The sequence below is a fragment of the Vicugna pacos genome, chromosome X, assembly GCF_048564905.1.
Source record: "Vicugna pacos chromosome X, VicPac4, whole genome shotgun sequence".
Classification (NCBI taxonomy): Eukaryota; Metazoa; Chordata; class Mammalia; order Artiodactyla; family Camelidae; genus Vicugna; species Vicugna pacos.
The window spans coordinates 11,795,312-11,822,202 of NC_133023.1; the positions used below are offsets into that span (position 1 = coordinate 11,795,312).

General features: G+C 41.0%; 1 long non-coding RNA gene across 1 annotated transcript in view; it reads right to left on the reverse strand.

The window, feature by feature from the left end:
- Positions 1–326: 326 nt before the first annotated feature.
- LOC116277200 (uncharacterized) overlaps positions 327–26,891 on the reverse strand; it is a 53,092-nt gene continuing 26,527 nt past the window's right edge. Inside the window, exons 6-7 of the long non-coding RNA XR_012067520.1 lie at positions 6,798–6,974; positions 327–2,730 (exon numbers count right to left, since the gene is read on the reverse strand). This is a non-coding gene — a long non-coding RNA (uncharacterized lncRNA). The remainder of the gene's footprint in view (positions 2,731–6,797; positions 6,975–26,891) is intronic.

Genomic DNA, 26,891 nt, shown 5'->3' on the forward strand with positions numbered 1-26,891 from the left:
CTGATTTAACCGTAGTAACTTTCTTATCCAAATATAGCCACACTGGCAGTTAGAGCTTCAACATATGAATTAGGAAAGTGGGGGGACATAATTGAACCCATAGCACAGTGCATCTCAAAGTATTTGTGCTGAAGCACCAGGTTGGTTCTGTATGTTTTGTTTTAACTTTATCTCTTGTGGACCATTACTTTCGTACAAATCCAATAGAAATGGATCCCTCGAACAAAGGGAAATAGGGACAAAACCTAGAGACATGCAAGATGCAACACCTGATTTTTTTTATTATTAGATCCAATAAACAGAAAAATATTCTGTAAATTGCTTTTTAAAATACTTTTTATTGTAAATATGTATAACAAAATTTACCACTTTAACCATTTTTAAATGTACATTTCACTGATATTAAGTACTTTCACAATGTTGTACAACCATCATCACTATCTGTTTCCAGAACTTTTTCATCTCCCCAGCTGGAAACTCTGCACCCATAACACTAAATCGCCTTTCCTCCCTCTCTCAGCCCCTGGTAAGCACCATTCTAATTTGCCTCTCTGAATTTGTGTATTCTAAGTACCCCATGAGTGGAATTATGCAAGATTTGTTCTTTTGTGTCTGTCTTTCTTCATTTAGCACATTTTCAGTTTCAACCATGTTACAGATTTTTTAATGCTTCTCAAGCTCTTGTTCACAGTTTCTTTGCTTACTTGCTGGAGTGCTAACTTAGTTTGTGGGCCGGCATCAGCCCAGGGGTTGCTTTCAGACCGCACTCCGAATAGCACTACTCTAAGCTGTTACGTAACCGGACGTATGCTTATATGCCTACTTTACTGGACATTATCCCTCAAGTAAAACCGGGGAAGGATTGGATAACACCAAGGCAAGTAAGAGTCGTTTGTTTAGTAGGTAAGACCACCTGCATCAAGGATAACTTTTAGTGAAAAACAGAGAATCTTGTCTTGTATTTACCTAGTCATATGTATGTCATATTGGCACTGCCAAGACGGTGAGTTGATGATCAGATTCAATAAGGAGTAGTCATTAAAATAAGTAAAATTTTGGCCCATTGAAAGCATAAACCTTCTTATCACAGGCACCTGTATATTACTGTTCTTTAGAACCAAGCCTCCAAGCTGCTGTTTATTAGTATGGGTTCCATTATCAAATGGTCCAAATTGAAAACCATATTCTATCAGCTTTCTAGAGTCTTGAGAATTATCCCCAGAGGGTTCAAGATGGTGCCCTGAGCACATGTCTATCTCCTCTTCTTCCTAAGAGACCCCCCACTCCTCCAAGATGTACAATTTCCAATCATTTTCCAGTTCTAAACAAATCTCTCTCCCTCTCCCTCTTGCTGTTCTCAACGACACTTCTCTCCAGCACCATCACCTTACCTCACAGAAGCAAATGGAAATGTTGTGGCCTGCAAAAATTCCCTGAAGCAAGGAAACACTAGGGCTTGTTGGAAAGAATGGACACGGATAATAAGGAGAGAATAAGTAACACTTTGTACTGTAACAAGTCATCTTGCCGTATTCTTCTCAATGCCGACTGAGATCTGGGCAGGCAGATGTGCTCACTGTGCTTCCTCTTTCTAGACCGTACTTTAGAGACCCCAGGTCCTGGAATTTCCTGCCCAAAAGGCTTCAAGCCTACTTCCAGGGCCCAAGCAAACATCTTCCCTAAGACTCCCCAGCTAGTGTGTTCTGTGCTAAGCTTGAGGAATGGCCAAACAATTGCTCTTTGTTGGGAAGGGATGGGGGGAGCTTTAATACGTGGCCTGGGGTATCGACATGTATGCATGGGGTCCTCTCATGGTGAGGGGCAGACCTTTATGCTGTGGAGCCCAGAGTCCAAGAAGCCTCCATTCCAACCTGGCCTTCCAGTCATGGCAGTGGGAGAGAACATATTTAAATCTGTTACCTTGACTGACAACTTTTAACCACTTAGACAGCTGGTGTGTAGACATCCATTGTATTCTTGCCTCAGGCCCCACAAATGTTAGCAGGACTCTGTCTCTCTTAAAAGAGTCTCATCCTGATAATGACACTTCAGTTTCTCAGGGCTCTCCTTGCCTTTCAGCGTTACAGGGGGAGGCACTGAGGAGGCACAGTCCCAGCTCTGGGCTCTCGGGTCACTTGAAACATACTTTCTCTCCAAATGGCCAGGTTATCAGTTTGATATTGAGTGAGAGCATGTATTTCCTTTGATGTTCACCTTAGGCATTTGTTGACATTCTGAATTTATTTTTTGAATATGTAAAACACTGACGTGTTTCGGAGTATAAACTGTGTCTTGCCTCCTCCCTTCATTCTTGCCCCTCCCACCTCCCACACCCTAGAGGCAACCGTTTAATAAGTTGTTTATTTATTCTTCCAGCATGTCTTCCTGCAAATAGAAGCAAATACGTAGATGTTTTCTCCTCTCCCACCCCTTTATTGCACAAAATAGAGCTTCCTGCATACACAGTCCTGCACCTTGTGCTTTGTCACTGAACAAAGTAGCCTGGAGACCACAACATTATCAGTGTCTTTCTCAGTCCATTTTTACAGCCACATAGAACTCCACAGTATGAACATACCACAGTTGATTTTCACTAGTCCTATATCATGCAGGTTTGGGTTGTTTCCAGTATTTTGCTGTTCCAGTAGTATTGCAATCCATAGCCTTGTCATCCGTCATTTCATCAGTGTGCAGGAATACCTTGAAGATGGATTCCTAGCAGAGGAGTTCCTGAGTCAAAGAGTAAATACATCTCTAATTTCTTTAGCTATTATGAAACTCCCTTTTGTAGAAGTTACAGTTTGCGTTCCCACCAGCAATGTGTTGTGGGTGTGTTTCTTCTAGCTTCACCTACGGAGTGTGCTGTCAAACTTTGAAACAGAAATAGTCACTCAATGTATTTTAATCTGTATTTCTGCTATTATTGGTGAGCCTGGTCATCTTTTTAGAAGGGTAAAGCCCTGCTTACATCTCTTTTGCTATATTGCCCGTTTTTCTATTTTGCTTTTGGTCTTTTTCCTGTAGATTTTAGGAAGGATGTTAACCTTTATTTTGTGACCTAAGTTATAGAAGCTTTTCCCAGTTTATTTGTCCTCTGCCTTTTCTTATTGTCCTTTTAGCCAGGCAAAAATGTGTTCCTGCTTTTTAAATGTAGTCTAGTATGTAAACTGATCTCTTCTTTTCTGGCTTCTGGATTTTGTATCATAATTAGAAAGGCTTTCATCACTTCCAGGTTATAAAGGAATTCACCCATGTTTTCTTCTATTGTTTCTTTTAAAAAAATTTTAGATCTTTGTTCCATTTGGAGGAACTTTTGGTGTGTGGCATTGGCATCAGTCTTTAGAGTTTTTGATCATGGATTTCCCTACTTTGTTTAGATTTTCTGTTTTGAGTGTTAATCCCCCTGCTCAAGGACTTGGCAGTCCTGAGCATCTTCCCATCCTCATTAGTTATCTGCAATTAGCTTTGATCATCAACCTGTCCAAACATCCCTCATGAATACTTGTTTGCCATACACACTTGCTCCATCCTTTTCCCCAAGAGATCCCAGGGGACTCAGTTCTCCCAGGCACAACTCTTTATAAAGGAGGCTTGATGACAACCTTTTTCATGGCAGGCACAAGGCATGGGAAGTCGTGCAATCCCAAGGGTGAGGTTTGGGTCTTTGGTGTTACTCCTACTGCTTATGGACCTGTATTTGGGCTGGGAAGCTTTGGGGGACATCTAGGGGAGCAGGAGGTGGTAGGGAAAGGCAACACTGTAAAATGAGATGGGGAAGGGCATGTGATGGTGCGTGTCAACATACTTCGATTTTCCTCTGGTCCCCCTCTAGCTTTCTTCTTGGCCTCAACATTGTCTTAGTGTTCATTGAATGAGGGTGATTAATCTTCTTCATCATTCGGGCATGTTTCTAAGAATTTTGAAACGCAAGCCTGATTCTGGAAGTTTGCATAGCAGGCTTTTCTCTACGGAAATGTAAATGAGCTGTTTCACTAAGGAAGAAAGTTTTCAAATGTGGGAAAATGGATGAGTGTTTGCTCTCTGTGAAAATTCTTTTCATACTGAATAATGCAGCTGTCATTCTCTGAGTTGGTTTCTCAAAAACTCACTGTCAAACAAACTTACTTCCTGGTCCAGGCCTACAATGAAAGTTGTTTATTCATTTACAAGTCCTAAGCCTTGTTTGTATGCCTTCCGCTAAAAGCACAATGCCCCACGTGTTTGGTGTAAATGGTCCTTTACCATCTTCTAGAATTTTAACTATTTTGATGGCTTAACCTGATCTTCTATTTCAAACATGGGAACTCATCATAAAACGGACTAGCTTTTCCTTTACACTGATCTTTATTTCAATTTATTTTCAATCTTTTCAATTGATTTTTATTTCAACCAAAAATGTATTGCTTTTTGAAACTGAGATTATAATTAAGAGGGATAGGACGCTTGTATGGTGCTGCCAGAGGGGAAGCTCTCAAAACAGTGCCCAGAAGAAGAGTGGGAAAACATTCCCCAAATATTTTATTTGATTGTAAAACTGCTGGTCTGTCCTACCAAATGACTCTTGGTTAAAGGTAATGCTTTTATTGTTGGCAGATGTCCCAACCTGGTCGGCCTGAAAGTCCCTTGAGGGGCAAGCACCATGTTTAATTTTGAGTGTGCCCTAAAGCCATAATTTGGGAGAATTTATTGTTACATAAATTAAATACTTTAGTAATTATAACTTGGGGATAATATTATTCATTTCTAACTTTTAAAAATTAATAAAACAAAAGTTTAATATAGGTACCATTGCCACTATGATTTTAAATATATGTAAAACAAAAGGAAGAAATGAGTTAAACCCACACCTAGCATTCTGTCTTTGTGAAATGTGGGAAATCTGTATAAAATATTAAAAGCAGATCCTTAATCAAAGATTCAAGCATAAATAGCTTATTTGGAAGACAAGCCCAGGAAATTTCAGTAGTGGAATGGATAAGTAAGAAAGAGAAAGGGAGGAAGCCAATACAGTGTGTTAACAAGGCAGTACCACTGTGGGCAACTGGAGCAAATCCCTCTGAATTCTGTATAGTAGTGCAGACTGTGTCCCAGAGTTGCCTCAACAAAGAGGCGAGGAAGCCTCTAGTTGAGGACTGCTCTTGGAACATTAACTCTATGGCACTTCTGCTTGCTCCACTGCTGGCCAAAGATGAGCCTAAGTGTGAATATCAAGGGGACACGGAAAGAGCAGCAGCGTTTCCTCCTAAGGAAAAATGATGCAAAGTGCAAAACAAAAATATTCCATACTTTTAAAAAATTATTTTGGGGGGGATGTTATTAGATTATTTTTGTTTGTTTTAGTGGAGGTACTGGAGATTGGACCCAGGACCTCGTGCATGCTAAGCATGCACTCTATCACTCAGCTACACCATCCCCCCTATACTTTCTTTTGATACGCTATTGAGATCTAGAAATTAGTTCCTGCAGAAAATAATTTGCAATGAATAAAGCAGGAGAGCAAGATAGAGAATCTGAAAACCAAAGTAACCAAAGATTTCCATTAAAGCAATACGTTAAGCTCATTAAATATTCATGATACCTCATAATCCCACTGTAATGACTCAAGGGTCTCCTAACCAAGAAATACAACTTCTTTAATATTATCCCCCAAGTTTCAAGTCACTGTGCCAATAAATAGGCAACCAAAGATGAAGATGGTTAGGATACATTCTCTGCCCTATTTGAAATACTGATTTTGGCCTTCTCAAAACTCCATTAAATTTTAGGTTGGTTTTTGTTTTTATTTTGGTAGAGTTACTTAAGTGACTCGTACATGGGGATTTTAATTCTCCATCTCCATTGGAAGCTTCAGGTTTGCAGGGGGGAGGGTGGAGAGAAATGAGTCATCTGGAAGCCAATGAAGCTGATGATAATGTAGGTACAAATCATGTCCAGGGAAACTGAAGGGCTTTGTCTTGGAAAATAGGGGGAGTGGGAGAACTGTCTTCAGATCATTTCAAAGTCAAAAAAGTGGTAAAATTGGTCTATTCTCTTTGCTCTCCTGTATTCATCAAAATAGACTGTAGGTGTGGGGAGGACAGCATGAGAAGTGGGCCAAGGCCACCAGACAGTCCATCATTCCCCAGTTGTGCCTTGTCCTCTCCCACCTCTGCCTTTGTCTGTATAGGAAATGCAACCTCTCCCTGCAAGTTTATTTCAAATGCTACCTCCTTCATATGGTTGGTGGTCATCTTCCTCTGTGCTTCCTTTGTGCCCCTATGATAATCTTTAGGACATTTTGCCTTACTTCTTCTCAAACAGATACACACATACGTTAATTATCTGAGAATGAAAACTTCTTCCTCATTTTCTCAGACCCCCTCCTCTCTCGCTGACACAGTGACTGCGCTGGGCAGTTCATCACCATATTGTCTCAACTACGAAAGCACTTTCTCCATACTTCCCATGGGACACTTCCATAATTAAAAAAAAAATAACAACAGTAGCTACTACTTACTGAGTACTTACTATGAATCAAAAACTGACACTGGCACTGACACTAATAACCTCGTTGCCTCAGTTTCTCATCTGGAAAATGGGACTAATCATACCTGTTTCATGGAAATGTTGTCATGGACACTATAAGAGATACAAGTGAGAGTCTTAGTATGGGGACTAACAAATATCAATACTTGATAAATATTTTACCACAATGTCTTAGTTAAGAGAAGGGAAAATCTATGAGGTCATTAGGTGTGAAGGGATGCTATTGGCTGAAGGAAAATGAAATGCTAGGGGGTTGCTGAAGACCAACATACCTCATCTTATTTTTTTTGTCTACTATTTGACCTGTTCTTTCTGTTGGAGAAAAAGAGTCCATCTTCTGTGGGTGCTAGCTTCTTCGTAAGTCACAGAAATACGTTGCTTATTTGTTACTTGGTTTGACCACGAGTCATCTGAGAACTTCCATGAGGGAAATGCTGTTCAAAAAGCCTCTGTATGAGGAAGAGGTCATTTATTCAATAACTGTTCATGGAGCAGGTTAACATCAAGCTCTGTGCTAGATGCTGGGGACATAGTGATGAACAGGACAGCATCTTGCCTTTATGGATACTTTAGTGTCAAATGGGAAATAACTAAGCAAGTAAGGGCAAGAAGTTCATCACATAGACTCTGTCGCACACACACTCCCACACACTGTGCATAGTTTAACCCTGATTCCTAGAAATCTTGCCAGGGAAGAGGGCAAGGAGCCAGGGGACATTGGCAAAAATATGAACCCAAGAGACTGGACCACTCCAAGATGGGAGGGTAAAAGGGTAAATTATTCAGTGGGGATAAGAGGGAGAAAAGGTAAGAGGCTGACTCAGTAGCTTTGATTTGGGAGAGTAGCTATGCTGGAAAGGACCAGCAGATCCCAAAGCTTAAGGGAGGTAGTGTCAAATATAGTGAGCTTAACTAAGGCAGAACAGAGAGGAAAGGAGATCTTTTTTTTTTTTAACTGAAGTATAGTTGATTTACAACATTGTGTTAGTTTTTAGTGTACAGCATAATGATCTAGTTATATATATATATATATATATATATATATATATATTTTCATATTCTTTTCCTTTCTGGTTTATTACAGGATATTGAATATAGTTCCTTGTGCTATGCAGCAGGCATAGTTGGTTATCTATTTTATGTATAGCAGTTAGTATCTGCCATTCCCAAACTCTCAATTTATCCCTCCCCCATGCCACTTCCCATTTGGTAACCATAAGTATGCTTTCTGTCTGTGAGGCTGTTTTGTAAATAAATTAATTTGTATCATTTTTTAGATTCCACATACAAGTGATACCATATGGTATTTGTCTTTCTCTGTCTGACTTATTTCACTTAGTATGATAATCTCTATGTCCATTCCTGTTGCTGCAAATGGCACTATTGCATTCTTTTTTTACGGCTGAAAATATTCCATTGTGTGTGCATGTGTTTGTGTGTGTACACACACATACATATATATATATATATATACACACACAAGTGTGTGTGTGTATCACATCTTTTCTCCAGTCATCAGTGGACATTTAGGTTGCTTCCATGTCTTGCCTATTGTGAATAGTGCCGCTGTGAACATTGGGGTGCATGTGTCTTTTTGAAATAGTTTTTTCTGGATACATGCCCAGGAGTGAGGTTGCTGGATCATACGGTAACTCTTATTTTTAGTTTTTTAAGGAATCTCCATACTGTTTTCCATAGTGGCTGCACCAAACTACATTCCCACCAACAGTGTAGGAAGATTCCCCTTTCTCCCACCCTCTCCATCGTTTATTATTTGTACACATTTTAATGATGGCCATTCTGACCAGTATAAGGTGATACCTAATTGTAATATTGATTTGCATTTCTCTAATATTTAGTAATGCTAAACATCTTTTCATGTGCCTATGGGTCATCTGTATGTCTCTGGAGAAATGTTTATTTAGGTCTTCTGCCCATTTTTTGATTGGGTTGGTTTTTTTTGAGTTGTCTGAGCTATTTATATATTCTGGAAATTAAACCCTTGTCAGCCACATCATTTGCAAATATTTTCTCCCAGTCCATAGGCTGTCTTTTCATTTTGTTTATGGTTTCCTTTACTGTGCAAAAACTTATGAATTTAAGCCCCATTTGCTTATTTTTCCTTTTATCTCTATTGTCCTAAGAGACTGACCTAAGAAAACATTGCTACAATTTATGTCAAAGAATGTTTTTCCTGTGTTCTCTTCTAGGAGTTTTATGGTGTCATGTCTTAAATTTAAGTCTTTAAGCCATTTTGAGTTTATTCTTGTGTATGTTGTAAGGGAGTGTTCTAACTTCATTGATTCACATGCAGCTGTCAGCTTTCCCAACACCACTGGCCAAAGAGACTATCTTTTCTCCATTGTATATTCTTGTCTCCTTTGTCAAAGATTAATTGACTATAAGTGTGTGGGGTTATTTCTGGGCTCAGTACTCTTTTTTTGTTTTTGTGCCAGTACTACACTGTTCTGATTACTCTATATCTCTGTAGTATTGTCCAAAGCCTGGAAGGGTTATGCCTCCAGCTTTGAGGAACAAGAACAGTACTGCTTTGGCAATTCTGGGTCTTTTATGGTTCCATATAAATTTGAGGATTATTTGTTCTAATTCTGTGAAAACTGTCCTGGGTAATTTAATAGGGGTTGCATTAAATCTGTAGATTGTTTTGGGAAGTATGGCCATCTCAACAATATTAATTCTTCCAATCCAAGAGCATGGGATATCTTTCCATTTCTCTGAATCATTTTCAGTTTTCTTTATCAATGTTTTATAGTCTCAGCCTGTAAGTCTTTCACCTCCTTGGTCAGGTTTATTCCTGGTTTTGTTTTTTTGTTTTGAAGTGACTTTAAAAGAGATTGTCTTTTTACTGTCCCTTTTTATTGTTGGTGTACAGAAATGCAACAGATTTCTGTTATGTCAATCTTGTATCTTGCTGTCTTGCTGAGTTTATTGATCAGTTCAAGTAGTTTTGTATGGATTCTTTAGGGTTTTCTATATACAGTATCATGACATGTGCATATATTCACAATTTGGATCCCTTTCATTTCTTTTTCTTATCTGATAACTCAGACTAGGACTTCGAATACAATGTTGAATAGAAGTGGTGAGAATGGGCAGCCTTGTCTTGTTGCAGATTTTAGCAGGAAGGCTTTCAGCTTTTCAGCACTGAGTATTATGTTGGCTGTGGGTTTGTCATACAGAGCTATTATATTGAGATATGTTCCCTCTATACCCGCTTTGGTAAGAGTTTTTATCATGAATGGATGTTGAATTTATCAAATGCTTTTTTTTTTTTTGCATCTATTGAGATGATCGTGTGAATTTTGTCCTTTCACATTTATTGATTTGTGTATGTTGAGCCATCCTTGTGACTTTGGGATGAATCTAACTTGATCATGGTATATGAACTTTTTTATGTGTTGCTGGATTTGGTCTGCTAATATTTTGTTGAGAATTTTTTCATCTATATTCATCAGAGATAATGGCCTATAATTTTCTTTTTTGGAAGTGTCTTTGTCTGATTTTGGTATCAGGGTGATAGTGGCTTGATGAATGACTTTGGGAGTGTTCCCTCCTCTTCAAACTTCTGGAAGAGTTTGAGAAGGATGAGTATAAGTTCTTTGTATGTTTGGTACAATTCCTGAGTGAAGCCATCTGGTCTTGGACTTTTATTTGCAGGGAGTTGTTATTATTATTATAGATCCTATTTCACTTCTAGTGGTTGGTCTGCTCAAATTATCTATTTCTTTTATCTCTTTTTTAATTGAAATATAGTCAGTTACAATGTGTTGATTTCTGGTGTACAGCATAATGTTTCAATCATATGTATACATACATTCACTTTCATATTTTTCATTATAGGCTACTATAAGATTTTTAATATAGTTCCCTGTGCTATACACAAGAAATTTGTTTATCAATTTTATATACAGTAGTTAATATTTTCAAATCTCAAACTCCCAATTTATCACTTCCTACCTCCTCTGCCAATAACCGTAAGTTTGTTTACTATGTCTGTGAGCCTGTTTGTTTTGTAGATAAGTTCATTAGTGTCTTCTTTTTTTTCTTTTTAGATTCCACATATGAGTGGTATCATATGGTATTTTTCTTTCTCTTTCTGGCTTACTTCACTTAGAATGATGATCTCCAGACCCATCCATGTTGCTGCAAATGGCATTATTTTATTCTTCTTTGAGGATGAGTAGTATTCCATTGAATAAATACACCACAGCTTCTTTATCCAGTCATCTGTTGATGGACATTTAGGTTGTTTCCATGACTTGGCTGTTGTATATAGTGCAGCTATAAACATTGGGGTGCATGTATCTTTTCAAATTAGAGTTCCCTCCGGAGATAGACAGACAGACAGATATGTTTTCTTCTAGGAGATTTACAGTGTATTGTCATATTTAAGTTTTTAAGCCATTTTGAATTTACTTTTGTTTATGGTGTGAGGGAGTGTTCTAACCTCATTGATTTATATGTGGTTGTCTGGTTTTTCCCAGCACCACTTGCTGAGGAGACTGTCTTTTCTCCATTGTATATTCTTGCCTCCTTTGTAGATTAATTGACTGTGACTCTTTGGGTTTATTTCTGTGCTCTCTATTCTGTTGCATTGATCCATATGTCTATTTTTGTGCCAATACCATGCTGTTTTGATTACTATAGCTCTGTAGTATTGTCTGAAGTCTAGGAGGGTTTATTCCTCCAGTTTTGTTCTTTTTCTTCAATATGGCTTTGGCAGTTTTGGGTCTTTTGTGATTCCGTATAAATTTTAGGATTATTGGTTCTAGTTCTGTGAAAAATGTCCTGGGTAATTTGATAGAGATCACATTAAATCTGTAGATTGCTTTGGGTAGTATGGCCATTTCAACAGTATTAATTCTTCTAATCTAAGAGCATGGGCTATCTTTCCATTTCTTTAAGTCATCTTTAATTTCCTTAATCAATGTTCTGTAGTTCTCCATATATGTTTTTCACCTCGGTCAGATTTATTCCTAAGTATTTTACTTTTCTGGGTATTATTGTAAAAGAATTTTTTTTTTTTTGCTATATAAGTTTATTATTACTGTAACAACATTTAATGGAGTATAATCTGTGCATATACTGAATCACCATGCTGTACATCTGAAACTAGTATGATATTGTAAATCAACTATACTTCAACAAAAGAAATACATAGGTAAAAGGGTTTATTCTTTGTTTTTGTGGAGTTTTTTTTGGGGGGGGGGGAGTCCATTTTTGGTTTTGACTTAGAAGCAAGGCTGATTATTATTCCTCAGACGCCCCAGAGTGGTTAGTTGTCATTTCTGTCCTTAATTTATTTTTGTTGTTGAAGTATAATCAGTTTAGTTTCTGTGTCAGTTTCCGGTGTACAGCATAATAGTTGAGTCATACATATAATTGTTTTCATTTTTTAATTATAGGTTACTACAAGATATTGAATATAGTTCATGTGCTCTACAGTATAAACTTGTTTAACTGTTTTATACATATAGTAGTTTGTATCTCTAAATCTTGAACTCCCAATTTATATCTTCCCACCCACTTCTCCCCTTGGTAACTGTAAGTTTGTTTTCTATGTTTTGAGTCCTTTTGTTTTGTAGATAAGTTCATTTGTGTTTTGTTTTTTTTTTAGATTCCACATGTAAGTGATATCATACGGTATTTTTCTTTCTTTTTCTGGCTTCCTTCATTTAGAATGACAGTCTCCAGGCAATTCTGGGTCCATCCATGTTTTTGCAAATGGCATTATTTTATTATCTCTTCTGGCTGAGTAGTATCCCATTGTATAAATATACCACTGCTTCTTCATCCAGTCATCTGTTGATGGACATTTAGGTTGTTTCCATGTCTTGGCTATTGTAAATAGTGCTACTACAAACATTGGGGTGCACTTATCTTTTTGAATTAGAGTTCCCTCCAGATATATGCCCAGGAGTGGGATTGCTGGATCATATGGTAAGTCTATTTTTAGTCTTTTGAGATATCTCCCAACTGTTTTCCATAATGGCTGCACCAACTACATTCTTACCAATAATGTAGGAGGGTTCCCTTTTCTCCACAGTCTCTCTAGCATTTACTGTTAGTGAACTTTTCAATGATGGTCATTCTGACTAGTGTGATGTGATACCTCATTGTAGTTCTGGTTTGCATTTCTCTGTTTTCATGTGCCTATTGACCATTTGTATTTCTTCATTGGAGAATTGCTTGTTTAGGTCTTCTGCCCATTTTTGGACTGGGTTGTCTGGGGGTTTTTTGTTACTAATTTGTATGAGTTGTTTATATATTCTAGAAATTAACCCCTCGTCAGTCTCATTCGCAGATACTTCTCCCATTCTGTAGGTTGTCATTTTGTTTTGCTTATGGTTTCTTTGCTATGCAAAAGCTTGTAAGTTTAATTAGGTCCCATTTATTTTTGCTTTTATTTATCTTGCCTGGATAGAATGCCTTAGGAGAACATTGCTAATATTTAAGTCAGGTAATGTTTTGCCTTTTTCTTCTAAGAGGTTTATAGTAAGTGTCTTGTCTTTTGTTTAAGTCTTTAAAGCCATTTTGAGTTAATTTTTTTGTATTTTTATTGAAGTATAGTCAGTTTACAATGTTCTGTCAATTTCTGGTGTACAGCACAATACTTAAGTCATATAGGAACATGAATATATTCCTTTTCATATTCTTTTTAACCATAAGTTACTATAAGATATTGAATACAGTTCCCTGTGCTATACAGTATAAGCTTGTTGTTTATCTATTTTATATGTATTGTTGGATTTGGTCTGCTAATCTTTGAGAATTTTTGCATGTATATTCCTCAGAGATATTGGCCTATAATTTTCTTTTTTGGTAGTGTCTTTGGTTTTGGTATCAAGGTGATAGTGGTTTGATAGAATGACTTTGGCAGTGTTTCCTCCTCTTCAGTCTTTGGGAAGTTTGAGGATTGGTATAAGTTCCTTGTTTTGTAGAATTCCCCACTGAAGCCATCTGATCCTGGACTTTGATTTGCAGGGAGTTTATTATAGATTCTATTTCACTTCTAGTGATTGGTCTGTTTAACTTACCTATTTCTTCTTGATTCAGTTTTGGTGGCCTGTATGTTTCTAGAGACTTGATCATTTTTCCATGTTGTCCAATTTGTTGACATAATTGTTCATCATATAATAGTTTTTTGTATTTCTGCAGTATTAGTTGTTATTTCCCTTTCATTTTTAATTTTGTTTATTTGGGTCCTCTGTTTTCATCTTGGTGAGCCTGGCCAGAGGTTTGTTGATTTAGTTTACTCTTTCAAAAAAAAAAAAAAAAAAAAAAACAGCTCTTGGTTTTATTGGTATTTTTTTATTTTTTTAATTTTGACTTTATTTTCTCTGATCTTTATTATTTCCTTGCTTCTGCTGACTTTTGGTTTTGTTTGTTCTTTTTATCATTCTTTTAGGTGTGGTAGGTTAGGTTGTTTGAGATTTTTCTTGTTTTTTGAGGAAGGCCTGTGTTGCTATGAACTTCCCTTAGGCCTGCTTTTGCTGCATCCTATAGATTTTGTATGGTTGTGTAGTCATTGTCATTTGTCTCAAGGTATTTTTTAGTTTCCTGAGTTCACCATTGACTCATTAGTTTTTAAATAGCATGCTGTTTAGTCTCCATGTAATCGTTTTTTTCTTATTTCTCTTTCTGAGGTTGATTTCTAGTTTCAGGCCAGTGTGGTCAAAAAGACGCCTGAAATAATTTCTATCTTAAATTTTGTTGAGGCTTGTTTTGTGTCCTAGTATGTGTTTACCTGAGATAATGTCCCATGTGCACTTGAGGAGAATGTGTTTTCTGGTTTATTTGGATGTTCTGTTGTATTATTTAGGATCTCTGTTGCCTTAATGATACACTCTCTGGAAGATCTGTCCATTGATGTCAGTAGGGGTGTTAAAGTCTCCTAATATTTTTGTAGTCTCATCAGTTTCTGCTCTTATGTCTATCAGTATTTGTTTTATTTAGGTGCTCCTATATTGGATACAAACATTTTAATGAGGGTAATATCCTCTTCTTGTATTGATCCTTTTATCATTATATAATGTCCCTTTTATCTTTTTGGGGGGCCTTTGTTTTAAAGTCTATTTTGTCTGAGAGGAGTATTGCTTACCCCTGGCTTGTCATTTCTGTTTGCATAAAATACCTTTTTCCATCCTCTCACTTTGTCTATGTGTGTCCTTCTCTCTAAAGTGGGTCTCTTGTAAGCAGCATACTGTAGGCTCTTGTTTTGTTATCCAATCTGCCACTCTGTCTTGATGGGAGCATTTAGTCTATTGACATTTAAGGTAATTGATAGGTATTAATTGCCATCTTAAACCTTGTTTTCCAGTTGACTTTGTACTTCTTTGTTCCTTTCTTTTTGGTTTTTATGATTCTATTGTATGTTTTTGATTTGTGGTTATCCTCTTTTTCAAATACGTTAAGCCATTACTATAGCTACTTGCTTTAGACTGGTAGTCATGCAAGCTCAAATACATTCTAAAAACAAATCTATATTTTCTTACTCTCCCCCACATTTTATTTTTGTGAACTCTTTAACATCTTTTTCATTGAAGTATATAGTCAGTTTAGTGTTGTCTTTTATCAGTGTTGCATCTCTTTTAAGTTTCTCCTTTTGTTATTCATTATAGTTAGTGCTTTCACACACAAAAAAATATTTTTTAATCTGTGTACTGGCTTATTTAAGTGACTTATAGTCCAGTTCTGATTTTCTTTCCTATAGATTCTTGCTTCTTTTCTACTGAGAGTCAATACTTCTTTTAGAGTAGGTTGCTATATTGGTTGAGTTTTTGCTTGTGTGAGAAACTGTCTCCTATTCTAAATGATGATCTTGCTGGATAGAGTATCAGAAGTTCCAGGTTTTTCCCTTTTAGGACTCATACTGCTTTTATTTCTTTCATTTTTCTTTTCTGCTGTTCTGACTGGGTGATTTCCGTTACTCTATATTCCAGATCACTCATTCACTCTCCTGCATTATTCAGTTTGCTATCACTGCCTTTAGCTCAGCTTTTGTCTCAGCAAATGAGTTTTCTAATTTTAATTGGCTCCTCTTGATAATTTCTAGTCCCTTTTTACAGTAATCTGCATTTCTATTGATAGCCTTTCTTAATTCCTTCAGTATTTTTACCTCATTTTTGCACTCAGTGTCTATTTGACTGGAGAGGTCTGTTTCACTCTTCTTTCAGGGGAATTCTCCTGATCTTTTAATTTCAAGTGGTTCCTCTGCTTTTTCATTTTACTTAATTTTCTCCGACTCTGAGTTTAAGAGAAACAGTTACCTACTGTGGTCTTAAAGGACTCTTCTTATCTGGGAGCATCCCTCTATAGAGCCTAATATTTTGGGTGCAATGGCTATTCTTAGTATGGATGACTGACATGTCTTTCCTCCATGTGTGCTGGCCATTATCCCCTTGATAGGTGGCATGATTTGTGTTGTGCCCAGAGCCCTGTCAGGGGTAAGGTCTGTGCCCCAGTTGTTGGAGCAGACGCCCTCAGATCCGTTTCTGAGCTGCAGTGTGAGGTAGGTGGGACTGGAACACTCTCACTGGGAGAGGAGCTACTGAGTATTCCTCCACAGGAACTGTCTCCCAGGAAACATGCTCTGTGGTGTCACCTGTCACCGACTGTGTGGGCTCAGAAAGTACTCTGTTGTTGGCCCCACCTCAAGTGTGGGAATGCAGGCAATCAGCTCATGTTACCCTCAGGCCCTGTGCTCACTAAGGCACTAGTAAAGATCTGTTGGCACAGATCTGCTGACTGAGACCACCATGGGAGCTTGAGAACAGCCCAGACCCTGACCTTGGCAAAGCCCACAACCACTAACACAGGACCTACCCAGCCATGGGACTACCAACAGTCCACTCCGGTGTCCTGCAGGTGAGGAATTTACAAATGGCCAAGTGGCCTGTAGCTCTGGGGGTGGCAGAACTGCTGGGACAGGGCTCAGATTTCAGCCCTGCCTTCTCGTGTGGGTAACCGGTGGGTGCTTGCTCAGTCCCACAGCTCAGAAAGGTGGAGGCACGCCTGCTTTGAGCATGCCAAGAATGAGGCTGCTATGGCAGGACCCCATTTCTTCCTGCAAGTGCATGTTAACAATGGGGCTTCTATGCTGGACCCAGGCTCTGTCGTGCATATACCCCTGGTCGTGGCCTGGACCATACTCCAACCCCTCAGGCTATCTCCAAGCAGCCAACCCTACTCCTCTCCCTGGATCTGTTGACTGAAGCCCGAGTTTCAGCACCCAGCCCCCGTGGGCACTAGGAGACGTGCATCTCAGGCTGGGGAGTGCAGTGAGGTATCCACAACCATCTATGCTGGTCTCTTTCTGTTCTGCCTGCTGCGAGCCCATTGCTGCACTCTCCACTGAGCCTCAAAGCTCTCTTTCTGTCCTGGTTGATCTCCAGCAAGTTAAGGCAGTTCCCAGGTGAGGGAACATTCCGTCTATCACAGCTACCTCCCAGGGGGCACATGTCCCATTACAATTTATTTTTTCCATCCTACCTGGTTATGTGACCTTTCTTGGAGCTTTGGTTGTATGAGCTCTTCTCCCAGTGTTCACCAGGTATTCTGTGACAGTTGTTCCACATGTAGATGTACTAGTGGGAGGAGGTGAACTCCATGTCCTTCTATTTGTCCATCTGGATCTCTATAGTAAGTTCCTTCATGCCTTTAAGATTTTTGATTTGCAAAACACCCGTATAGGAATATACTGAATCCCTCAATTCCCTGGCACAGTACAGTTAGCAGGGCTAATAAGAGGAGACTTTTATAAAGCAACTATTGAAAAACATGTTGGAGGTTATAGGGAAATCAACAGGAATGATGATGTGCCCCCAAGGCCAGTAACAACAGGGCAGAGAAGAGCCAACAGGAAGGCAGTTACGGAACCTGATTGGGGAGCGGAGGAGACAGGAGACACAGTTTCTGAGACACAAGCATTCATTCCAACAGAGAGAGATTGGGGAGAGGAGAGAGGACAGAGAGAGGAGAGAGGACAGAAGAGAGAGGAGACAGGAGACAGAGTCTCTGAGACACAACCATTCATTCCTACAAAGAAAGATTTGAGAGGGGAGACGGGAGAGGGGACAGAGGACAGAGGAGACAAGAGTCAGGACACGGACACAGGAGACAGAGGTTCTCCGACACAAACAATCATTCCAAGAGAGAAAGATTTCACAGAGGGGAGGGGGGAGAAGGGAGGAGGGAGAGGGGAGAGGAGAAAAGGGAGAGGGGAGAGGAGACAGAGTTTCTGAGACACAAGCATTCATTCCTAGAGAGAAAGATTTCAGAGAGGGCAGAGGGGAGAGGAGAGACGAGACAGAGATTCTCAGACACAACTATTCATACCAAGAGAGAGAGATTGGGAGAGGGGAGAGGGGACAGAGGACAGAGGAGACAGGAGACATGAGACAGAGGTTCTCGGACACAAGCATTCATTCCAAGAGAGAAAGATTGGGGAGAGGGGAAAGGGGAGAAGAGAGAGGGGAGAGGGGAGAAGAGAGAGGAGAGAGGATACAGAGTTTCTCAGACACAAGCATTCATTCCAAGAGAGAGAGATTGGGGAGAGGGGAGAAGAGAGGAGAGAGGAGACAGATGTTCTCAGACACAGGCATTCATCCCAAGAGAGGGGAGAGGGCAGGGGAGAGAGGAGACAGAGTTTCTGAGACACAAGCCTTCATTCCTAGAGAGAAAGATTTCAGAGGGGGGAGAGGAGAGAGGGAGATGGGAGAGGGGACAGAGCAGACAGGAGACAGGAGACAGAGGTTCTCAGATAGAAGCATTCATTCCTAGAGAGAAACAATGGAGAGAGGGGAGAGGGGAGAGGGAACAGAGTTTCCGAGACACAAGCATTCATTCCTAGACACAAAGATTTCAGAGGGGGGAGAGGAGAGAGGGGAGACGAGAGATGGGAGAGGAGAGAGGGGAGAGGAGAGAGGAGACAAGAGTTTCTGAGACACAAGCATTCATTCCAAGAAAGAAAGATTGGGGAGAGGGAAGAGGGGAGAGGAGAGAGGAGAGAGGAGACAGAGTTTCTGAGACACAAGCATTCATTTCTACAGAGAAAGATTTCAGAGCGGGGAGTGGAGAGAGGGAGATGGGAGAGAGGAGAGAGGAGACAATAGTTCTCAAACACAAGCATTCATTCCAAGAGAGAAAGATTTCAGAGAGGGGAGAGGGGAGAGCAGACAATAGTTCTCAGAAAGAAGAATCCATTCCAAGAGAGAGAGATTGGGGAGAGGAGAGACAGCAGAGAGGACAGGGGAGAGGGGAGAGGAGAGAGGGGAGAGGAGACAATGGTTCTCAGACACAAGCATTCATTCCAAGACAGAAAGATTTCAGAGAGGGGAGAGGGGTGAGGAGACAGGAGACAGAGTTTCTGAGACACAAGCATTCATTCCTAGAGAGAAAGATTTCACAGGGGGGAGAGGAGAGAGGGGAGTGGAGAGAGGGGTGGGGGGAGAGGAGAGAGGGGAGACGGGAGAGGAGAGAGGAGACAGGAGACAGAGTTTCTAAGACACAAGCATTCATTCCTAGAGAGAAAGATTTCAGAGGGGGGAAAGGGGAGAGGGGAGAGGGGACAGAGTTTCCGAGACACAAGCATTCATTCCAAGAGAGAGAGATTGGGAGACGAGAGAGGAGAGAGGAGACAATAGTTCTCAGACACAAGCATTCATTCCAAGACAGAAAGATTTCAGAGAGGGGAGAGGGGTGAGGAGACAGGAGACAGAGTTTCTGAGACACAAGCATTCATTCCTAGAGAGAAAGATTTCACAGGGGGGAGTGGAGAGAGGGGAGTGGACAGAGGGGAGGGGGGAGAGGGGAGGGGGGAGAGGAGAGAGGAGACACAAGCATTCATTCCAAGAAAGGAAGATTGGGGAGAGGGGAGAGGAGACAGTAGACAGAGTTTCTGAGACACAAGCAATCATTCCTAGAGAGAAAGATTTCAGAGGGGGGAGAGGGCAGAGGAGAGAGGAGACAGAGTTTCTGAGACACAAGCCTTCATTCCTAGAGAGAAAGATTTCAGAGGGGGGAGAGGAGAGAGGGAGATGGGAGAGGGGACAGAGCAGACAGGAGACAGGAGACAGAGGTTCTCAGATAGAAGCATTCATTCCTAGAGAGAAACAATGGAGAAAGGGGAGAGGGGAGAGGAGAGAGGGAACAGAGTTTCCGAGACACAAGCATTCATTCCAAGAGAGAGAGATTGCGGAGAGGAGAGAGGAGAGAGGGGAGTGGGGACAGGGGAGAGGGGAGAGGAGAGAGCAGAGAGGAGACAATGGTTCTCAGACACAAGCATTCACTCCAGGAGAGAAAGATTTCGGAGAGGGGAGAGGAGAGAGGGGAGACGGGAGGGGGGAACAGAGGACAGAACAGACAAGAGAGAGGAGACAGAGGTTCTCAGACACAAGCATTCATTCCAAGAGAGAGAGACTGGGGAGAGGGGACAGGGGAGAGGGGAGAGGGGACAGAGTTTCAGAGACAAAAGCATTCATTCCCAGAGAGACAGATTGGGGAGAGGGGACAGGGGAGAGGGGAGAGGGGACAGAGTTTCAGAGACAAAAGCATTCATTCCGAGAGAGAGAGATTGCGGAGAGGAGAGAGGGGAGTGGGGACAGGGGAGAGGGGAGAGGAGAGAGCAGAGAGGAGACAATGGTTCTCAGACACAAGCATTCACTCCAGGAGAGAAAGATTTCGGAGAGGGGAGAGGGTAGAGGAGAGAGGGGACAGAGGACAGAGGAGACAGGAGACAGGAGTGAAGGGTTCTCAAACACAAGCATTCGTTCCTGGGGAGAGGGGAGAGGAGAGAGGAGAAGGGGTGAGGGGAGAGGGGAGAGGAGACAGAGTTTCTGAGACAAAAGCATTCATTCCTAGAGAGAAAGATTTCAGACAAGGGAGAGGGGAGAGAAGAGAGGGGAGAGGGGTGAGGAGACAGGAGAGGAGACAACAGTTCTGACACAAGCATTCGTTCCTGGGGTGAGGGGAGAGGGGACAGAGGTCAGAGGAGACAGGAGACAGAGGTTCTCAGACACAAGCATTCGTTCCTGGGGTGAGGGGAGAGGGGACAGAGGTCAGAGGAGACAGGAGACAGAGGTTCTCAGACACAAGCATTCATTCCAAGAGAGAGAGATTGGGAGAGGGGAGAGGAGACAGCAGACAGAGTTTCTGAGACACAAGCATTCATTCCTAGAGAGAAAGATTTTAGAGGGGGGAGGGGGGAGAGGTGAGAGGGGAGGGGGGAGAGGAGAGAGGGTAGAGGAGACAGGAGACAAAAGTTCTCAGACACAAGCATTCGTTCCTGGGGAGAGGGGAGAGGATACAGAGTCTCTGAGACACAAGCATTCATTCCTAGAGAGAAAGATTTCGAAGGGGGAGAGGAGAGAGGGGTAGGGGAGAGGGGACAGAGGGAGAGGGGAGACGGGACAGAGGACAGAGGAGACAGGAGACAGGTTCTCAGACACAAGCATTCATTCCAAGAGAGAGAGAGAGAGATTGGGGAGAGGGGAGAGAGGGAAGAGGGGAGAGAGAGGAGAGGAGACAGGAGACAGGAGACAGAAAACAATGGTTCTCAGACACAAGCATTCGTTCCAAGAGAGGGAGATTGGGGATAGAGAGATTGGGGAGAGGAGAAAGGGGATAGGGGAGAGGAGAGAGCAGACAGGAGACAGGAGACAAGGGTTCTCAGACAGAAGCATTCATTCCAAGAGAGAGAAATTCAGGAGATGGGAGAGGGGAGACAGGAGACAGGAGGGAGGTCATCAGACACAAGCATTCATTTGGAGGGAGGGACACAGAAATACAGGAGACTGGAGGAGAGGAGAGCAGAGAGGAGAGAGGCAGGAGATAGGTTTTCAAACACAAGCATTCATTCATGGAGAGAGACAGAGATACCTCAGATGGTAGAGGGGAGAGGAGAGAGGTCCTCAGACCCAAGCATTCATTGAGAGAGAGAAAGTGAGAGAGAGAGAGATTCAGGGGTGGGGAGAGGGGAGACAGGATACAGGAGACATGAGAGAGGTTGTCAGACACAAGCATTCATTCCGAGAGAGAGAAACAGCGATTTGGGAGAGGAGAGAGGAGAGCGGTTTTGATACATAAGCATTTATTTCGAAGGAGAGAGATAGAGACAGAGACAGGAGCGGGGAGAGGAGGTTTGCAGATACATGCATTCACTCAGAGAAGGAGAGAAGAAAGGAGAGGAGGTCTCAGTCATAAGGCATGACTCCTATGGTGAGAGGGAGGGAGGAGGAGAGAGGGACTCAGACACAAGCCACCATTCCTAGCTTGTCACAGTGAGAGGTTCTCAGACAGAAGCATGCATACTCTGGGAGGGGGGAGGGAGAGAGTCGGAAAGAGGGAGAGAGGAGAGAAGAGAGGGACTCTAGAGGCTTCCCTGGGCAGCAGAAGCAAACCCAGGGTACCAGAGTTTCTGAGAGTACAGAGTACCTCCGTGTTTTCTCTCTACTGCAGTCCAGAGTTCCAGAATCCCCTGGAGAGAAACTTACATACATGCATGTGTCCTGGAAAAGATCCGTCAGCCCTTACATGTAGTTTTACTTAGAAGCCCGCCCCTCAGGCTGCAGCTCTGGAGGGCAGCTCGGGGGCCGCGTCCACAGGCCGCCCGCGGCCCGGGGCTCTCCCCCGTTGCTGTACGCTGGCATGGCAGCTGATGGAGAACGATTTGCCCGTTGGTTCCTGGCCTGTGGGACTCCTGAGCATAAGCCCCCCTGGCCACCAGATCCACGTGATTTAGAGGTATCTTCTGAGTGGCAGTCACAAAAATCAGGCTGCCAACAGACAGTACAAGATCCTTTCTGGAAGTTACGAGCCAGTGGACGTGAGACAGAGAGCACACAAAGATGGCAGCCACCCGTCTACGTCCCTGGAGAGTAACCTGCAGGCTCTTACAAGCGTGTTCAATCCGATTCCTGCCATGAAGCTGCTGCTTTAACATAAGCAAATCTTTCACAATGGGGTATGATTCAGCTTTAGAAAGTAGTGAAATTCTGACACATGCTACAATTTTATTGAATCTTGAAGACGTTACAGTAGTGAAAGAAGCCATACAGAAAAGGACAAGTACTGTATGATTCTCCTGCGCTGAGGCGCCTAGAACAGTCAGATTCACAGAGACAGCAAGTGAAAGGGGGGTTCCCGAGGACTGGCTGGGGGAGCACGCAAGTGTGAAGTTACTAGTTCAGAGGTATAGAGTTTTAATATGGACTGATATAAAGCTCTGGAAGTGGATGGGGATGATGGTTGCACAATGATGTGAATGTCTGTAATACCAGTGAACTGTACACTTAATGGTTAAAATGGTAAATTTTGTCTATTTTAGTACAGTTTGAGAGAATTAGCATTGGACCTCATCACATAAATCTGTTTTCTCTTAAAAAAAAAAGAACAAAGCATCAAAGTTTTGTGTTTTCTTTTTAAAGTAATGTCATATGTCAGATGGCAAATGACAGGTCCACTAGACTGACTGGGGCCATGGGAGTTCGTGGTCCAGAATGAATCAAAAATTTGCACCTGACTTATGGTCATTCTCTCCTGTTGCTCCAGGCCAGGGTCTGTGTTCACGAGATAAAAACAGAATAGATCCAGTTTCACTTCAGATAGGAAATGATTCTGTTCTCAGAGTCAGTGAAGGAATATAGTGGCAGATCATTCAAAACTTTTTTTTTAAAAACAGCATATGTGGTTTGGGTACTAATGTTTAAAATAGAATGTTGTTTTTGTTTGGAATGTCTGAATTCCCGGAGCACACACAGTTTCACTAGGAAGTCAGCATCCCCAATCTTGGTTTCTTGACCCTCAACATTTTGGAAATGAACAGAATTGCCTCAGACATAGCAACAAAGCTTCAAAATTTATCTCCTTTAGAACCCCTCCCTTGAGACAGCCTGTCTTTCAGAGACACCTCCTTAAAGAGAAGTAATACCAATATGGTTGGGAAGGCTTCTGTTTGCGGCTCTGACGGGGTTAGGGGCTCTCTTCGAAGTATGAGTCACAACTATTTATAAGAATAAAGCAGGTAGATTTCCTGTCAAGATGGCAGAGTGGCAGGACCACGAGCTCGCCTCTCCTTGTGACTACAACAAAACCACAACTGACTGCTAAACAGCCATTGAAAAGACTGGAACCAAGCAAAAAAGATCTTCAACTGGAAACATAAAGAGGGAACCACAGCAGGACGGGAGGAAGGGCGTGCTCACATTATAATCGGGCCCCATACTCCCCGGGTGGGCCACCCACACGCTGAATAGTTAAGTGGCAGAGGCCCTCCCACAGGAGTGAGAGCTGAGCCCCACGTCAGGCTCCCCAGCCCAGGATTCCAGCACCAGAAGGAGGAGACCCCAGGACATCTGGTTTTGAAGGCCAGAGGGGCTTAACTCCGGGAGCCCCCAGGGACTGGGGCAAACAGAGACTTCACTCTCTTGAGAAGCACACACAGAATTTCATGTGCGCCAGGTCCAAGGGCAGAGGCAGTGATTTTATAGGAACCTGGCCCAGACCTGCCTGCTAGATTTGGAAGGTCTCCTGTGGACGTGGGAGACGTCTGTGGCTCACCCAGAGGACATAAAAGCTGGTGGTGGACATGCCGGGAGTGTTCATCTGCATGGGCTTTCCTGGATGCTGAAATCTTGATTGGATCATTACAGAGGTCCAGGACCAAGCTCCACCCAGCAGTGGGCAGGCAATGGCTCCTCCTGCCAGGAAACCTGCATAAGCCTCTAGTCCAGCCTCATCCACCAGGGGCACATGCCAGAAATAAGAAAACAACAATCCCAAAGCCTGTGGAAGGAATCCACAAACACACAGGAAGACAGACAGTATGAGGTGGCAAAGGAGTATCTCCCAAGCCAAGGCACAAGATAAAATCCCAGAAGAAGAAATAAGTGATGAGGAGATAGGCAATTTATCTGAGAAAGAGCTTAAAGTAAAGATGGAAAACATGTTCAGAGAACTCAAAAGGAGTATAAATTCAAAGAGCGAAGTTTTTAGCAAAAAGTTGGAAAATATAAAGAATACCCAGAGTTGAAGAATGAAATCACTGAAATGAACAACGCACTAGAAGGAACCAAGAATAGACTAAATGAGACAGAAGAACACATCAGTGAGCTAGAAGACAGATTAGTGGAAATCACTACTTCAGAACAGAAAAAATAAAAAAAGAATGAAAATAAATGAGGATAGTTTAAGAGAACTCTGGGAAAACGTGAAGCACTCTAATATTCGCATAATAGGGGTCCCTGAAAGAGAAGAGGGAGAGAAAGGACCTGAGAAAATTTTTGAAGAGATAATCACTGAAAACTTCCCCAGCTTGAGAAGGAAACAGTCACCCAAGTCTAGGAAGCACAGAGAGTTCCATACAGGATCAACCTAAAGAGGAACACACCAAGGCACCCAGTCATCAAATTGACAACAATTAAGGATAAGGAGAAAATATTAAAATTAGCAAGAGAAAAGCAACGAATAGCATACAAGGGAACTCCCATAAGGTTATCAGCTGAGTTTTCAGCAGAAACTCTACAGGCCAGAAGGGAGTGGCATGGGTATATTTAAAGTGATGGAAGGGGAAAACTTACAACCAAGAACACTCTATCCCGCAAGGCTCTCGTTCTGACTTGATGGAGGAATCAAAAGCTTCACAGATAAAAGCTTAACAATTTCAGCACCACCAAACCAGCTTTACAACAAATGTTAAAGGACCTTCTCTAGCTATCAAACCATAAGAAAAGAGAACAAAAAGAAAGAGAGAGAAAAAAAAAAAGACCTACAAAAGATTGCTTTGGCAATTTGGGGTCTAGTATGGTTCTGTATAAATTTTAGAATTGTTTGTTCTAGTTCTGTGACAGATGTTGTGAGTACTTTGGCAGGGGTTGCACTGGATCTGTAGATTGCTTTGGGGACCGTGGCCATCTTGATAATGTTGATTCTTCCAATCAAAGAGCACAAGATATCTTTCCATTTCTTTGCATCATCTTCAATTTCTCTCATCAAAGTTTTAACAGTTTTCAGAGTATAGGTAACCTCCTTAGTTATTTCTAGGTATTTTGTTCTTTTTGATGCAATGGAAATGTTTATGCCAGTTAAAATTCTGGTTTTTGAAGTGGAAAAAGAAAGTGAATGAAGGGCTGCAAATGGCAAAGTATCCTTTTTTCTTATGGGTGAGTTGTATTCCATTACATATATATATGCTGCATCTTCATTATCTATTCAACTATTGATGGGCACTTAGGATGCTTCCCTATCTTGGCAATTATAATGTATCTTTTTAAATTCTTATTTTGTGGTTGGCTTTATTCTTTTGATAATTATGTGAGTTTAAAGTGTTAAACGTTCTTAGAAACAACGAAGAGTACATATATGTAAATTTAAAAGATATGTGTAGTATTGTGTATATGTGTTTACATGTAATACATTGTATATGTGCAAATTGTAATAATTCTACCTAAACTGAAAAATGAAAAGATAAATTGTACAACACAGGAAATATACCCAATATTTTATAATAACTATATATGGAGTATGACATTTAAAGATTGTGAATCATATTGTACACCTGTAAGTTATAATACTGCATATCAATGATATTTCAATAAAAACATACATCTTTAAGTTTGGTAGATATAGCTAAATTTATATTATTTTTCATAAATAATTTTAAAAAGTACACATGCTTTTAAAATCATTTGTAGCTTTTAGTATTAAAATCACAATAGGATTTAAATCAAGTAGTTATTGAATATTTATCATCTATGCCAATCGTACGCAATATGGGAAAAACTGAAGAATAAGACAACACAAGGAAAGAAACAAAGATCAGAGAGGAAATAAAACGTTAAAAAAAAAAAAGAGAAAAATCATTCAAACCAAGAGCTGGTTTTTTTGAAAGAATAAACAAAATTAACAAACCTCTGAACTAGGCTCACCAAGAAGAGAGAGACGACCCAAATAAACAAAATAAGAAATTAAAGAGGTAAAATAACGACCAATACTGCAGGGGAAAAAAAAAAACTGTAAGAGAATAGTATGTAACTGCCAACAAACTGGACAACATAGAAGAAATGGACATATCTCTAGAAATATATGTTCCACAAAAACTACATCAAGAAGAAATAGATGATTTGAATAGACCAATCACAGGAAGTGAAATAGAATCTATAATAAACTCCCTGCAAATAAAAGTCCAAGATCAGATGGTTTCACTGGGAATTCTAAAACATACAAAGAACTCATACCGATCCTTCTCAAATTTTTCCAAAAGACTGAAGAGGAGAGAATACTCCTAAAGTCATTCTATTCAGAAACTATTAGCCTGATACCAAAACCAGACAGAGACACAACCAAAAAAA